This window comes from Amblyraja radiata, chromosome 31, assembly GCF_010909765.2.
Source record: "Amblyraja radiata isolate CabotCenter1 chromosome 31, sAmbRad1.1.pri, whole genome shotgun sequence".
Lineage (NCBI taxonomy): Eukaryota > Metazoa > Chordata > Chondrichthyes > Rajiformes > Rajidae > Amblyraja > Amblyraja radiata.
This window is the reverse complement of record NC_045986.1, coordinates 31052138-31068462: the sequence shown is the minus strand read 5'-3', so window position 1 is coordinate 31068462 and position 16325 is coordinate 31052138. Positions and strand designations below refer to the sequence as shown.

Here is a 16325-nt window from a genome sequence, read left to right as displayed (position 1 = left end):
CAAAATGCTTAAACACATTAACGTTTATTCTCATTACGGTTTATGATGAGAAAGGCATAGATATTAAATTAAACTATTTGTAAACAGATATATCTTCATCATTAAAGGTTGGCAATTATCCTACAGAACCCCTTTTTGAAACAATTTACCAATATTTTGATAGTCAGCTGAGGGAAGCTGTCATGTGGTTTTACTTTCCAATAAAGCACAACATCTGCATGTGCTAAACATCTCATCGCTTTTGTCCTCGTTTCAGCTCATAGCCTTGTCTGGAAGCTTGTGTTCTTCTCACTTCTACAGCAGCTGTCTACATTCCATCATTTGTATTGCAATCAGGCTTAACTGAAGTAATGTATGTCGAGAAGATTTTCATAAATTCCTAAATTCTAGGAGCAGGATTAGGCCATTCGGCCCATCAAGTCTACTCCGCCATTCAATCATGGCTGATCTATCTCTCCCTCCTAACCCCATTCTCCTGCCTTCTCCCCATAACCCCTGACACCCACCCGTACCAATCAAAAATCTATCTACCTCTGCCATAAAAATATCCATTGACTTGGCCTCCACAGCCGCCTGTGGCAAAGAATTGCCACCATCTGACTAAAGAAATTCTGCCATCTCCTTCCTAAAGGTGCTTCCTTTTATGCTGCCTGACCCATTGATGGAGTGCTGTTAGTAGTGACACATTATATTAGCAGCACGGTAGCTGAACAAGCCAAGAACTAATTGCAACTCACTCACTAGATGTATGCAAGGCAGGTGTATAGTGTGCAGTGGATTTCCAAGCGAGTTAATCATCCCGCACAATGTATTCACAGCTAATCCAAGTCCATTCCGTGACAGTTGGAGATTTTACCCAAAAGTGCCAATTTATGTTGGGGAAGTAGTGATTTAATGACATCATTAAGTATGTATTTGACACCAAAGTATGTCAGGCACTGACTTGGAAAACACTCGGAACTATTTAGTGATGGATGTAATCCCACCTGGAGATGAGTGTCTGCATGATCTGGCCCTCATTATTTTTTTTGACTGATTTACATGTAAATAAATGGGCGCTAAATGATCCAATTTCAAGAAAATGAATTGATAACTAATTGGACACAAAGTGCTGGAGTAACTCTGCAAGTTTCAGTCTGAAGAAGGGTTCCCGACCTGAAACGTCACTATCCATGTTCTCCAGAGATGCTGCCTGACCCACTGAGTTACTCCAGCATTGTGTGTCTATCTTCATTATAAACCTGTACCTGCAGTTCCTTCCTGCACATGATAACTAATTGGGTTGCCAAAACTAGTTGAATAATCTCCCTGGGATCTAGCAAGTGCCTGGGATAACCAAGGTAGACAAAAGTGCTGGAGAAACTCAGCGGGTGCAGCAGCATCTATGGAGCGAAGGAAATAGGCAACGTTTCGGGACGAAACCCTTCTGGGTTTCGGCCCGAAACGTTGCCTATTTCCTATAGTGGAGATTATTCAACTCTTTGCATGGAGCAAAGGAAATAGGCAAACGTTGCCTATTTCCTTCGCTCCATAGATGCTGCTGCACCCGCTGAGTTTCTCCAGCACTTTTGTCTACCTTAGATTTTCCAGCATCTGCAGTTCCTTCTTAAACGCCTGGGATAACTACTTTGGGTTAGAGAGGTTTACAACGAAGTATCTAAAAGGCCTGTCCCACTTGGCGATTTTTTTTAGCCGACTGCCGATGACTACGCCAATGGAATTCACTGGTCAGCACCGGCAACAACCTACGTCACCCGGGGACAACCTACGACAGCACCTACGTCAGGAGAAGACAAGCTACCACAAGCCCACGGTCGCTGACCGTCCACGAAAAGTTTTGAACATTTCAAAATCCAGCGGCGACCAGAAAAACGCTCCGACTCTTTTGGCGGCTGAGGAGACGACTCACGACCGTACAGGTGACACCCCAGTGACCATGTGGCCACAGCTTAGTCGCCTAAAACAATCGCCCTTAAGGCTTGGAGCAACATTCCAATCTAACACCTTTCCTGGATAGTTTACATCACGGACAGGTCATAAACACCTGATGTTGCCGGCAGGACACTGGTTTCACAGTTTACACTGGGGAAGGTTAATACACAACCCACCCTATGGAGAGTGTGTCGTTTAATACTGTCACTAATTGTTGCTGCATTTATACTGGCACTTGGATCCAGGGTTTCATCCCTGCAGATTCTGACAGTGTTACTGTTGTTACAGCAGCATCATTGGAGGCATAGTTATTCAAAGTAATTAGAATGGATACACACTTTTAAAATGTAAGGTGCAGGAAGGAACTGCAGATGCTGGTTTGCATCGAAAATAGACACAAAATGCTGGAGTAACTCAGTGGGACAGGCATCATCTCTGGAGAGAAGGAATGGGTGACGTTTCGAGTCGAGACCCTTCTTCAGACTGATATATAATATAATGAATAATTAAAAATATAAGGAATGATTTTTCACCCAGATGGTATGTCTGGGAGATTAATCATGACCCATTCCTTCTCTCCAGAGATGCTGCCTGTCCCGCTGAGTTACTCCAGCATTTTGTGTCTATCTTCGGTTTAAACCAGCATCAGCAGTTCCTTCCTACACAGATTCATCGTTAATCTAGGCAGGTGACTTACATACTGTGGATAGACACGTAAAGCTGGAGTAACTCAGCAGGTCAGACAGCATCACTGGAGAGAAGGAATGGGTGACGTTTCGGGACGAGACCCTTCTTCAGACTGTGGAGTTATGTTACCCGTATGTGTAGCGTGGAATGCAAGGTGGGGCAGCCAAATATCATCGGCTGCAGGGCGTTACGTAACCTCTGCTGCCTCAAACGCAAGAAGAAGAAGAAGGATGTGAGGGGAAGCTGGGTAACAAACGAGTCATGCATAGAGCTGCTGAACATGAACCATCGCTGCAGGAGGAGCTGCCGTTAATTGTAGAGTTTGGCGTGGTGAGAGTAGCAGGCTCCGTCTCACCGACTCTGCCCCAATTAGCAAACTCTGCAGGAAGCATTCATTGGATAGAGACCAGGAACAATTACTGCCTCACCGGCAGGTTTTCATCTTTGCAGAAAATAACAGAACAAATGATGTGGTGATGCGGTCAAATAGGTCATTTAATGCATTGATTCAAATGCTCAGTGATAGATCAACAATCCCAACTCACAACCTTGCTGGAGGAGGGAGGGAGGAGGAGGGGAAGGGGGGACAGTGTATTGGGTGTGTCCTTTATATATTGACAGCACTGGGCCTGTGCTCACTGGAGTTTAGAAGGTTGAGGGGGGACCTCATTGAAACTGAGGAATAGTGAAAGAGTGGATGTGGAGAGGATGTTTCCACTGGTGGGGGAGTCTAGAACCAGAGGTCACAGCCTCAGAATTAAAGGGCGCTCTTTTAGAAAGGAGGTGAGGAGGGACTTCTTTAGTCAGAGGGTGGTGAATCTGTGGAAGTCATTGCCATAGAGGGCTGTGGGGGCCAAGTCAGTGGATATTTTTAAGGCAGAGATAGACAGATCCTTGATTAGAACGGGTGTCAAAGGTTATGGCAGGAAAATGGGATTAGGAGGCAGAGATCAGCCATGATTGAATGGCGGAGTGGACTCGATGGGCCGAATGGCCTAATTCTACTCCTATAACGTGAAGTTATGAGAATGTAACCCCAGGCAGTGAAGCAAAGCTACTTCCAGCAGAAGTGGTTCCAGGTTTGTGGAAATTGTACACACACACCCAGGAAACATTCCGAGGCTGCCCATCCCCCCATGAAGCCCCATGCCCCTGTTATCTCCACGTACCTGCCATCTCCCTGGCTGTCAACGTGCGCCCTGCAATACTTTATTCCGTAAATTGGGGGAGCAGCACATCATATTTCACTTGGGTAGTTTACACCCCAGCGGTATGAACATTGACCTCCAATTTCAGGTAGTCCCTGCTTTCTCCCTCTTTCCCCTCCCCTTCCCAGCTCTCCCACAACCCACTGTCACTGCCTCTTCCTTTCTTCTTCCCGCTTCCCCCCCCCCCCCACCCCCACATCAGTCTGAAGAAAGGTCTTGACCCGAAACGTCACCAATTCCTTCGCTCCATAGATGCTGCCTCACCCGCTGAGTTTCTCCAGCATTTTTATCTACCTTCGATTTTTCCAGCATCTGCCATTCCTTCTTAAACAATTATTCCGATGTGATCCTCAAACCCCACGGCCTCTTTCCCCCGCCCCAGTCTCCCCTCCGTCACCATCAGGCAAGAGGCATTGAAGTGTGAAAACGCCCACCTCCTGATTCAGAGACAGTTTCTTCCCTGCTGTTAGCAGGCAACTGAACCATCCTACCACAACTAGAGAGCGGTCCTGACCTCCCATCTACCTCATTGGAGACGTTTCAACTATTTGTAATCGGACTTCATCTTGCACTAAATGACAAATCCTCTCCCCTGTATCTATACACTCTTGATGGTAAACATGTATCGTCTTTTCATTGGCTGGATAGCATGTAGTAAGGCACGGTGGCGCAGCGGTAGAGTTGCTGCCTTACAGCGCTTGCAGCGCCAGAGACCAGGGTTCGATCCCGACTACAGGTGCTGTCTGTACGGAGTTTGCACGTTCTCCCTGTGACCTGCATGGGTTTCCTCCGAGATCTTCAGTTTCCTCCCACACTCCAAAGACGTACAGGTTTGTTGGTTACTTGGCTTGGTATAAGTGTAAATGATGTATATGAGTAAATTGTCCCTAGTGTGTGTAGGACAGTATTAATGTGCGGGGATCGCAGGTCGGCGTGGACTCGGTGGGGCTAAAGTGCTTGTTTCTGCGCTGTATCTCTGAACTAAGCTAAAAGCAAAAAGCTTTTTCTCTGTACCTTAAACTTAACAATCATCCTGTGTTTTCTTTCCTTATCTCCACTCCCTCCCTCCCTCTCTCTTGGTTTCTTAGTCCTCCAAAATATTCCAAATGGAATTTAAACTGGAGGTGGTGGAGGGAGGACTCTCTCTCTCCCCTCATCTCTGCCTCCCTCCGCCACTGTCTATTGCTCTGCCCCACACGTATCTTAGTAGCATGTTGGGCAAGTGATCAAACACAGAGTTGTTGTTAGCTTGAGAGAAGTTATGATGCTGAATGCAACACTAAACCCCACTCTAGGGATGACTCGCTAAGTCTGGTACGGCACTTATGCACGATTTACCTCCGGAAACATGGAGAACTGAAGGAGAAAGACAGCCTTTAGTACCATTTATTGAATCATATCTGCCAAGTTACATAGAATAATTCCGGTTGAAAGTCAGAGACAGGATGTACAATAACTTCAAAGTTAAGGTGACTCTGGGGTGCTTAAAAACATATAAATTAACTATAATGACCTTGTGAAATTAACAGTATGATTTGTGACGAAGGAAGGTGGATTTTACTGGCTGTAAACATCTCGGCTACAAATTTAAGTTAATGGCTCTCTGGCCCAACATAATGACAGGGTGGACAGATCAATGAGCTGAATAACATCATCTCATTCACACAGACTAGTGCAGCGACTTATCTTGTGAATTGAAATTTGTGACTAAATGTGGTGAAACAGTCAGATGTTTGGAATTGTGCATCTGTTGGTTGGAGGATTTAGACCAGAGGGCGGTGAATCTGTGGAATTCTTGGCCACAGGTGGCTGTGGAGGCCAAGTCAATGGATATTTCTAAGGCAGAGATAGATAGATTCTTGATTAGTTCGGGTGTCAGGGGTGATGGGGAGAAGGCAGGAGAATGGGGTTAGGAGGGAGAGATAGATCAGGCATGATTGAATGGGAGTGTAGACTTGATGGGCCGAATGGCCTATTTCTTTTCCTATCACATGAAGACTGGCAGAAGGACTTAAAATATGCAACAATTTTTGAAAGGACCATTCCAGCAGCAATTTTAATAAAATATTCTGATTTGTGTTTATTAATCAGACAAAAACACAAAGTTCTGGAGTAACTCAGCGGGTTAAGCAGCATCTGTGGAGGGAATGAATAGGCAACGTTTTGGGTCGGGCTGATTCAAACCAGAATATAGCCTATCCATTCCTTCCACAGATGCTGCCTGATCTGCTGAGTTACTCCACCACTTTGTGTTTTGTTCAAGATTCCAGCATCTGCAGTTCCTAATTTTGTTTTTAACTTAGTATAGAGATACAGTATGGAGAAAAAGGCCCTTCAGCCCATCGAGTCTGTGGCGAGTGTCTGAGAATTTGACCTTGCAGAATAATTCACAACTTTCACTAATGGGTCCTGATTCTGATCATCTTTGGCACTGGATTCCACCCCATTATGCAGTTATCCACACACAACTGATCCACACACAACTGATCCACACAGTCTGGCAGCCTGCAGAACACAAGAGATTAAAATCTGACTCAGATCGGCACGGTGGCGCAGCGGTAGAGTTGCTGCCTCACAGCGCCAGAGACCCGGGTTCGATCCTGACTACGGATGCTGTCTGTACGGAGTTTGCACGTTCTCCCCGTGACCTGCATGGATTTTCTCTGGGTGCTTCGGTTTCCTCCCACACTCCAAAGACGTGCAGGTTTGTAGGTTAATTGGCTTCTGTAAATTGTAAATCGTTCCTAGTGTGTGTAGGATAGTGTTGATGTGCGGGGATCGCTGGCTGGCATGGACTCGGTGGGCCGAAGGTCCTGTTTTTGTGCTGTATCTCTAAGTCATTGATAGAGCAGCCACACTGTTAGCTCCAGATAACCCCCTCTGTGAGTACAGGCTACCCAGCCTGATGTGAACATTAGTAGCACCTTCCCATCAGTTCAGGGTTTAACCATCTGAAGTTTATTGCTTTTGTATCAAAAATATGTAATTTGCCTTTTGCAAAACCCACACGATTTTCAGCAAAGCCGCTGTAAGTGGTTTAATTAACACTGGTAACTCTGACTTCTTCATTCTGTCTGTCAGTAGTCTGCTTCAATAAAAACATAAAATCCTGCACTAATTCACCCGCTGCAAATACGGAGAAACTAAATATGAGGAGAATGAGAGTGCCTTGATTTGTTGATGCAGACAGGTCAATTAATGTGTTTAGTTTAGAGATAAGATCATTAGCCTCTTCGGCCCACCGAGACTGCACTGACCAGCGATCCCCGCACACTAACACTGCCCTACACACACCAAGGATTTGACCAAGCCAATTAACATACAAACCTGTACATCTTTGGAGATTGACACAAAATGCTGGAGTAACAGGCAGCATCTCTGGGGAGAAGGAATGGGTGACGTTTTTGGTCGAGACCCTTCTTCAAACAGTTGTAGTGTGGGAGGAAACCGGAGCTCCCGGAGAAAACCCACGTGGTCACGGGGAGAACGTACAAACTCCGTACAGACAGCACCCGTAGTCAGGATATAACCCAGGTCTCTGGCGCTGTGAGGCAGCAACTCTACGGGGAGAGGTGAACTTTGGCCAAACCACCATTTATAACTCGCTGGATATACGAAGCCTGCCATGGACATTTCATTCATCCCACTGAGAGGTGACAGACACGAGAAGCTGGAGTAACTCAATAGGTCAGGCAGCGTCTCTGGAGAGAAGGGATGGGTGATGTTTCGGGTCGAGACCCTTCTTCACACTGAGGGTCAAAGGAGAGGGAGACACAGAGATATGGAAGGGTAAGGTGTGAACACGAAACATCAATGGGACAAAAATATAGAATAGATCATTGTTAGGTCGGGGAAGTTGGCTACGAGGCGTAGAATGATACATATTTAATCAGGGGACAGTCAGACTGGTCAGAGAACTCGGATGGGGGAGGGATGGAGAGAGAGGAAAGGCAAGGGTCACTTGAAGTTAGAGAGGTCAACATTCACACCACTGGGTTGTCAACTGTCCAAGCGAAATGTGAGCTGCTGTTCCTGTCCTATCCCTGCATCTAAATGTTACGATAGTCCCAGCCTCAACTACCTCCTCCGGCAGCTCGTTCCATACACCCACCACCCTTTGTGTGAAAAAGTTACCCCCCTCAGATTGAGAATTAAGTCTTTCCCCCTTCACCTTAAACCTATTTCATCTGGTTCTCGATTCCTCTAACCTGGGCCCGAGACTCTGTGCGTCTACCTGATCTATTCCTCTCATGATTTTATACACCTCTATAAGATCACCCCTCATCCTCCTGCGCTCCCATCTCCTCTTCTCTCCCAGCCTGCTCAACCTCTCCCTATAGAATCATGGAATCAAAAAGTGATAGTGTGGAAACAGGCCCTTCGGCCCAACTTGCCCACACCAGCCAACATGTCCCAGTTACACTAGTCCCACCTGCCTGCGTTTGGTCCATATCCATCCAAACCTGTCCTATCATTGTAGCTGTCTAACTGTTTCTTAAATGTTGTGATAGTCCCAGCCTCAACTACCTCCTCTGGCAGCTTGTTCCATACACCCACCACCCTTTGTGTGAAAAGGTTACCCCTCAGATTCCAATTCCTAGAGTCCTTATAAATCGTCTCAGCAGCCTGGCCAGCTTGACAACTAATGTATTTGTGGGTGAGGGCCATTCATTGCTCACTCTGTGTGCTTGGGTTATGATGATGGCACAATGCTCTCAAAGGTGATCACTACCAGTCAGACAACAAATTTATATCCTATCCCACACAGCGTTTACATTTCACACCTCGTTATGGTTCACTAAATTGATCCCTGAAGCTTTTAGAATGACTGAAAAGAGTCTTTTAATCAAAACCCATTAGTTGAAGATGTTTAGGTGACATTCTAGGCACCGTAGCAGTGAAATACTGATGTATCCCTGGCCTTCGAGAGCCCCAAGTACTTTGTCTCCCGTGTGCTGAATCCTGCTGTTGCCACGTTTTCTTTCAGCTGTCTATTTACATGCCCAGAGTGTATGCAGTGTGATATTCTCACATTTATATCGGCACAGGAGATTTATAAAATATTGTGAAGGCTTTACGATACGACACGATAGAACGTTATTCATCCCTGGAGGGAGATTGGACACAACACACAACAAGGTTGAAATTAAAATTCAATTGAAAGTGAGAACAAAAAGTGAGACAAGTGACGGTTGTCTGTCTGGCTGGCGTGTGCACGTAGCCTTCACCGTAACGTACGGACAAACAAACAAACTAAAGGGCCTGTCCCACTTGGCCGTCATTTGTGCCTCATTTACGCGTCATATGCAAATCACGCGTCAGCACAAACCGTCTGGTGCGCGTGACGTGATTAGAATACACCGCGGCGCGCGGCGACGCATGGTTACGGACGTCAACGCACACGGTGACGTAAACCATGCGTCACCACGCGATACAGGTGAGACGCCAGCGTGCGACGCCAATGCGTCAGCGTGCGTACGCGATACGTCACACAGGTGGCGCGCGAGGATTTCGTTACACTCTCCTCCCCTCCCCTCCCCTCCCCTCCCCTCCCCTCCCCTCCCCTCCCCTCCCCTCCCCTGTGTGTGTAGGATGGTGTTAGTGTGCGGGGATTGCTGGTCGGCGTGGACACGATGGGCCGAAGGGCCTGTTTCCGCGCTGTATCTCAAACCAAAACTAAAAAAATGTAAAAAATGCGTGTAGGAAGTATGGTTGAGTTTATTGTCACGTGTACCGAGGTACAGTGAAAAGCTTTTGTTGCGTGCTAACCAGTCAGCAGAAAGACTACACACGGTTATGATCGAACTGTTTACAGTGTACAGATATATGAACTATAACAGGAACTGCAGATGCTAGTTTTATAGAAGTTATATAGAATGTATATAGAAGAAACATGTTACTTCTTAATTTTACCAATGTGTTTAAAACATTTAGTAAAGCTCGCAGATGTCAGTTATTTTTATGTGATCAGATGTCAAGGCACAAAAACAAGTTATTGCTTAGTTTATTTTGCTTTAGCTAAGAACATCATGGTAGGCTCAGAGATTGGAGGTAAAGGGCAAGGACAGTGAGAGATTAAAGTTAGTAAAACATGCATGCTAAGCAGCCAAAGATAAGGACTGAAACTGTAATAAAATGCTGTCTGAAATTATGAATCAGAGAACATTTGGAGAGTGGCCAAGCTGTGGTATCTCTGAATGTTCCAGGCCCAGATTTGTGCAAATTAAAGGCTTTTCATCTTCTTGAAGAATTCTCCGTGTCTGTGTCATCTTATCCAACTTTAAGTCTCTAAACCACAACAGTTTACACTGAAGATAGACACAAAATGCTGGAGTAACTCTGCAGGTCAGGCAGCATCTCTGGAGAAAAGGAATAGATGATGTTTAAGATGTAGACCCTTCTTCAGACCAGTTGTTTTGGGCCGAAAACTGGATGAGGGAGAGATGGGGTGACGTTTGTCCACTCCACAAAGTGCTGGAGTAACTCAGCTGGCCAGGCAGCCTCTCTGGAGCATATGGATAGGTGACGTTTCGGGTCGAGACCCTTCTTCAGACTCATTATGATAGGGGGGGGGGGGGGGGGGGGGAGAACTGGAAGAAAGGAGATGCAGGCCAAAGCCTGGCACTAGATCAATAGTTCGAGGAGGAGTCTCGACTCAAAACATCACCCGTTCCTTCTCTCCAGAGATGCTGCCTGTCCCGCTGAGTTACTCCAGCATATTGTGTCTATCTTTGATAGATAGATACAGGAGAGGGCTTGGGGTTAATTTAATCTGCTTCTGCAACAAATCTTCAGGCAAAATATTGACAGTGCGAAGATTCTTCTAAATTCAATGTGATTATTTTGTGATTCTTGGATCACCTGGTGCCCTGGATTGTTACTGAATCAACTCGGAGTTCGGATGGAGTTGATGGACAACCTTTCATCTAGTCACTGCTGTAGGGTGGAGCCACCTATTAACAAGCTGTAGATCACGAGCAGCGTTACTGAATCCCTGGCGAGAATGAATCGCTGCAAAAATCTATATTCCCCTCACATCCAGTAAACGTGCCGAGGTCTGCAATCAGCTGTCGTTCTCAACTCCTAAACGCAACTTTTCTCACTTCCCCACAATAAAATTCAATTACATTTTGTGTTTCTATTGAACAATTCCTTATCTGCAAATGAGTACAACATGTCCTTATCTGAAGCGGCAAAACTATCCTCTGTCTGTTTCCTCTCATGCCGGATATTACTAGCCTTGGGAAACTTTGCTTTATCAGAATAAGTGCAGACAGTTCCCAGACTTGGCATTTTTCATTCAAAATGGAACATCTGCATGACAAGCGGTGAGCAGTTTGCTGCCTAAACCCTAGTGTCTTTTTAATGACTGCCTGCAATTAAATCACATTCTGAGCTGCATTCTTAAACAGAGTAAACGGCGTTTGGGAAATCATATTGCAGTATTCAGAAGCAGGTTTGGCAGCTGCTGTTTGATGCCTTGCCTCTGCTGAATTCGTCTCTCACAGGCTCAGTGTTTCGGAAATGGGCTGCGTGTTGTGAGATTGGTGAACTGAAGATGCCTGACTGCTGTCATTTACGTGTAGGAACGAACTGCAGATGCTGGTTTACACTGAAGATAAACACAAAAAGCCTGGGGTAACTCAGCGGGACAGGCAGCATCTCTGGAGAGGAGGAATTGGGGGCGTTTTGGTTCCTGACTACGGGTGCTGTCTGTACGGAGTTTGCACCTTCTCCCCGTGACCTGCGTGGGTTTTCTCCGGGATCACTGGTTTCCTCCCACACTACAAAGATGTACAGGTGTGTAGGTCTGAAGAAGGGTTTTGGCCTGGAACGTCAGCCATTCCTTCTCTCCAGAGATGCTGCCTGTCCCACTGAGTTACTCCAGTATCTGCTGTCATTTATCACTGGTGACCACGGGAGGAGAGTCAGTGGGCTGTTCCGCTCTGGGATGGCATGTAGCACCAGCTGTAGTCTCTAGTTTTAGTTTAGAGATACAGCGCGGAAACAGGCCCTTCGGCCCAAAGAGTCTGTGCCAACCACCGATCCCCGCACACTAACACTAACCTACACACACTAGGGACAATTGCCAATTTTTACCGAAGCCAATTAACCTGCAAACCGCAGATAGACACAAAATGCTGGAGTAACTCAGCGGGACAGGGAGCATTTCCGGAGAGAAGATAGGTGACGTTTCGGGCCGAGACCCTTCTTCAGACTTACCAACCTGTACGTCTTTGGAGTGTGGGAGGAAACCGGAGCACCCGGGGAAAACCCACGCAGGTCACAGGGAGAACGTGCAAACTCCGTACAGACAGCACCCGTAGTCGGGATCAAACCCGGGTCTCTGGCGCTGTGAGGCAGCAACTCTACCGCTGCGCCACCGTGCCGCCCTGTACAAAGTTATCCTTTTCAGCAATTATTGGATAGGGAACAAACTGGAGCTCCGCACTGTTACTGTAGACAACAGCAGGTCAAAGAACAAGCTAGTGGTACAGCACATGTCACAGCGAGATGTGAAGCAGAAATGCCATTATTACAAATATTGATTCTCCTGTTCATGTTGAGTATTATACTGCGGCTTAGAAGTTGGTCGTCAAAAATAACATCTTGCAGTGTGAAGCCGACCAGAAAGATTCAGTCAGTGGAGGGTCTTCATTGTTAACTCTCTCTCCACTGGAAACCGGAGCACCCGGAGAAAACCCACGCAGGTCACATGGAGAACGTACAAACTCCGCACAGACAGCACCTGTAGTCAGGAGTGAAGCCGGGTCTCTGGCGCTGTGAGGCAGCAACTCTACCGCTGCGACTCCGTGTCTCCCTGTACACTGCGACTGCAAACTCCACACAGACAGCACCTGTAGTCAGGAGTGAAGCCGGGTCTTTGGCGCTGTGAGGCAGCAACTCTACCGCTGCGACTCCGAGTCTCCCTGTACAAAGTAAACCTCTGCAGCAATTCAGAGTCTTTGAACTTAAAGGAGGTGAAGTTTAGAAGTGGGATGCAACTTATGGAGTCCACACCTTCAGTGTGAACACTACCCAGTCCATCATCGGTACTGACCTCCCCACCATCCAAGGGATTTGCAGGAGTCGATTCTTTAATTTTACTTCGGAGTCACGTGAGTGACTACGTGAAGAACCCGCTCAGTGCGCAGGCGCGGCATTACGCCAGCAGTGTAACAGCGGCAGCGGGAGCTAGGCACTCCCGCCACAGAGAAACGGACCGTCAGGTGAGTATCCTGAGGTCGGGTTTCTTTTACAGGGGAGCCCCTTTTTCTGCTTGTGTTTTACAGGCAGAGAAAAAGGCTCTGGAACAAAACTGTCCCCCGTTCGAGGAGGAACGTTTCCCGTCGGGGGGAAGGGGGGCAGCAACAGGCGGTAGGAGCGACCCAGTGTTCCTCTATTCCCCGACACCGTGCCGTGCCCAGCCCGCTAGCGGGCTGGATGTATAGCCACCCGAAGAGGCATCCGGCAGGTGTTCCCGATTTGGGATGGGACGTCTCTCCACCCGCACGGGGGGAGAGAGAGCCGCCTGAGCCGCTGGAGCGGCTCTCGGGGCAGGTGCCTGCGAGACGCGCTGCTTGAGGGGCGCTCTCGCTTCTACAAGGCACAAAAGCTCCAGAAGAAGGCGGTAGGAACATTTACCGGGCGCCCCGCTATCCCCATCACCGCGCTGAAGCCAGTCCCGCTAGTGCCTGAGCTGCGGGCTGGATGTCTAGCCATCCGAAGAGGCATCCGGCCGGTGGCTTCCGACTTGTCGGAGGGACGTCTCTCCACCCGCAGGGTGAGAGACAGCCGCCTGAGCCGCTGGAGCGGCTCCTGGAGCAGGAGCTCCTGCGAGACACGCTACGTGAGGGGCAGTCTCGCTGGAGGGTTCAGGCATACCCTCCACAGTGCCTAGGCAATGCCCATCACTTCCTCCTTAGTGTGGTTAGCTTTGGGGTGACCAGTGGCTGGGCTGGTCATGAAGAGGGGTCACTGGCTGAACAATATCGGGAGCATGCTTGAGGTACAGGATCAGGAAGAGCTGCTGGGTGTGGCCGCTATGTGGCTCCACCACTAGCGAGATGGCTTTTCAGTCTCAACTGATGGCCAGCTTACTACCTGTCTTTTCCAAAAAACCTCTCCAAGACAGGTAGCCATGAGGCATTGGTTTTATCACGCCTCCCCTAAATTGCATTTACTCAAAGTGCCCGCCATTATTGGGGGATACATTGAGCAGCGCGTTTAACCTAAATATTTTAAAAATGCATTTGGTACCCTGACGTCGGCTATCATGTCCACCTGCTCATTCCAGAAGGGCAGGGTAGTATGGCAAAACACCTGACCCTCCTGTTCAACGGTATACCTCATAACTTCTGAAATGAACTCACAAACCTGCCCTCAATCTATGAAATTAACAGGACTATGAGAACGCCGACCTCATAAGCACAGATCCTGCTACCTGGCACTTACCAAACCAGTCCTAAAAAACTGGACGAAGTGTTCAAACTATTCGGCACAAGAGGGCAGAGTCTGGAATGAGCACCACACTAAACCAGACAGCAGTACCTCTACGTGTCCACCAGGGGCGTCTACCTCATGGTACTGGTGAAAGCTCGGGGCCTGCATGCCAAACCCGTAGCATTTTAGGCCACGGCCCAGAGCAGGCCCCAGGGGAAAATGTGCCACCCCCCAACAAACATCGTCCCTACAAGAACAAGGAACCAGAAACCGAAGAAAACAACAATGAAGACAGATAAGTATGGTTCCTACCATCACATAAAGGTTAAGGGTTGTACTAACAAGGGGTGGATGAATCACGCCTGGTTAGGAAGCTATCACTCTTGGTAGTTATATACCAAAAAAATAAATACAAGGGGAATAGAATTAATATCTTGCCACCAATTCAGCAAGCACCCCAAGTGGTCTACCCTCCCACGATGGTGAATGTCGCACCATCGTTGATAAACCACTTGAGTATTTCACCAGGTATACCCAATCATGGGATTTGTAACTACTACCATGGATCCAAGGATACTTTATGGTAGACATCGACCTTGAAGATGCACACTATTCAGTACCTTCTCATATAAGTTTCGGATATACCGCAATTACCTGGATGGAGTAACCATGATGAGCGTTGCGGCATTTAAGTCAAAGTTATCCAGAATCAACTAGCCCTGGCACTTAGAAACATTCCGTCATGGCATGTCTATATATTAACGACAAACTATCCTTGGATACAGCTTTAGCTGCATCGCTTCTCGGCCTTTTGGCTAAGATCAAGTGTAGTATCTGTTCTTATCAGTTTAATAATCTGATACGTCCCTTATCTAGGGACCATATATTAAATTGAATTTTGGAACAGGGAGATGGAATAGGGGCTTGCTCCGTCCACTCCACGCATCGACCCAGTATTGCAGTGCCTCTGGGAACGGTGCACAAAATATATATCCAGATATTTACGTTGACCATCCACAACGTTGTTATCTGGTATTCATTAAGACTATCAGTCATGGTGCATTAACCACCAATCAACTACGTGGCAAAGTAATTGGGATATAGCAGCATTACCAGCTACTGAATTTTGTACCTTTCCTATGAGCTGAGATACTAGTGTTCAAAACTATCTCCATACCTGTAATATGGGGGCAAATGGATTAATCTGTAGTGTTATCATGGAATTTATCGGCAGGAAGGATTATGGTTGTACACTTCCACCTGTTTTGAGTAACATCTTATGTGTCCTGATGTGTTACTGAGCTTGTAATACTTAATGCCAATATGAATTGACTTAAACATGTTATATATTAACTTACTTAATTCTAGTGAAGCATTTGCTCAGTAATCCACAAAATTTGCATGTTCGTTTATAAGATAACAACATCAGTGGTGGCATATACCAAACCACTTGGGCGGAGAACATCGATATTAGGGGACAATTTATTAACAATTGGAAACCGTATGTCGTCAAACATGTTTGACCATCAGTAACTCACCTATCAGGTGAGCTAAATACTGTAAACATACATTTAAACCAAAAATATTTGCTGAAATCACTAAGCAATATGGACACCAGATATCGATTCCTTATATCCAATTAAATCACCACGTACTAACTTACGTCACATGAAACCAATCTCAAGGCAGCGGCAATGGAGACATTCCCGCGTATTGAGGGGTGGGGGGAACCTAATCTCTATGTTTTCCTTTCCTTCTACCTCTTCAATAGGTACTACGGCTTCATCAGTCGGGTACTACGCAAATTACAGTGGACCAAGTCCACAAGCATGGTTCCCAGTGATCCTCGACATGGTCATTAAAAGAATTGCAGAATTGGGAAGACCATTGCTGTGCTTGGATCAGGAGCACTATCAACCTGATGACAGCATTCCGTCGCATATCCTAGGGAACATACCTGAGGAGCATCAAGAAATGGTACACTGTTTTCCAAAACAGGAATTACACATTCAACTATAACAAAAAACTGTACTGGAGCTCCTGGCAGGTCTTCAC

General features: G+C 46.9%; 1 non-coding gene across 1 annotated transcript; it reads left to right on the top strand.

Moving 5' to 3' along the window:
• Positions 1-15065: 15065 nt before the first annotated feature.
• On the top strand, positions 15066-15257 carry LOC116990677. Its single transcript, XR_004416600.1, has one exon. It is a non-coding gene; the product is annotated as a U2 spliceosomal RNA (small nuclear RNA).
• Positions 15258-16325: the final 1068 nt, after the last annotated feature.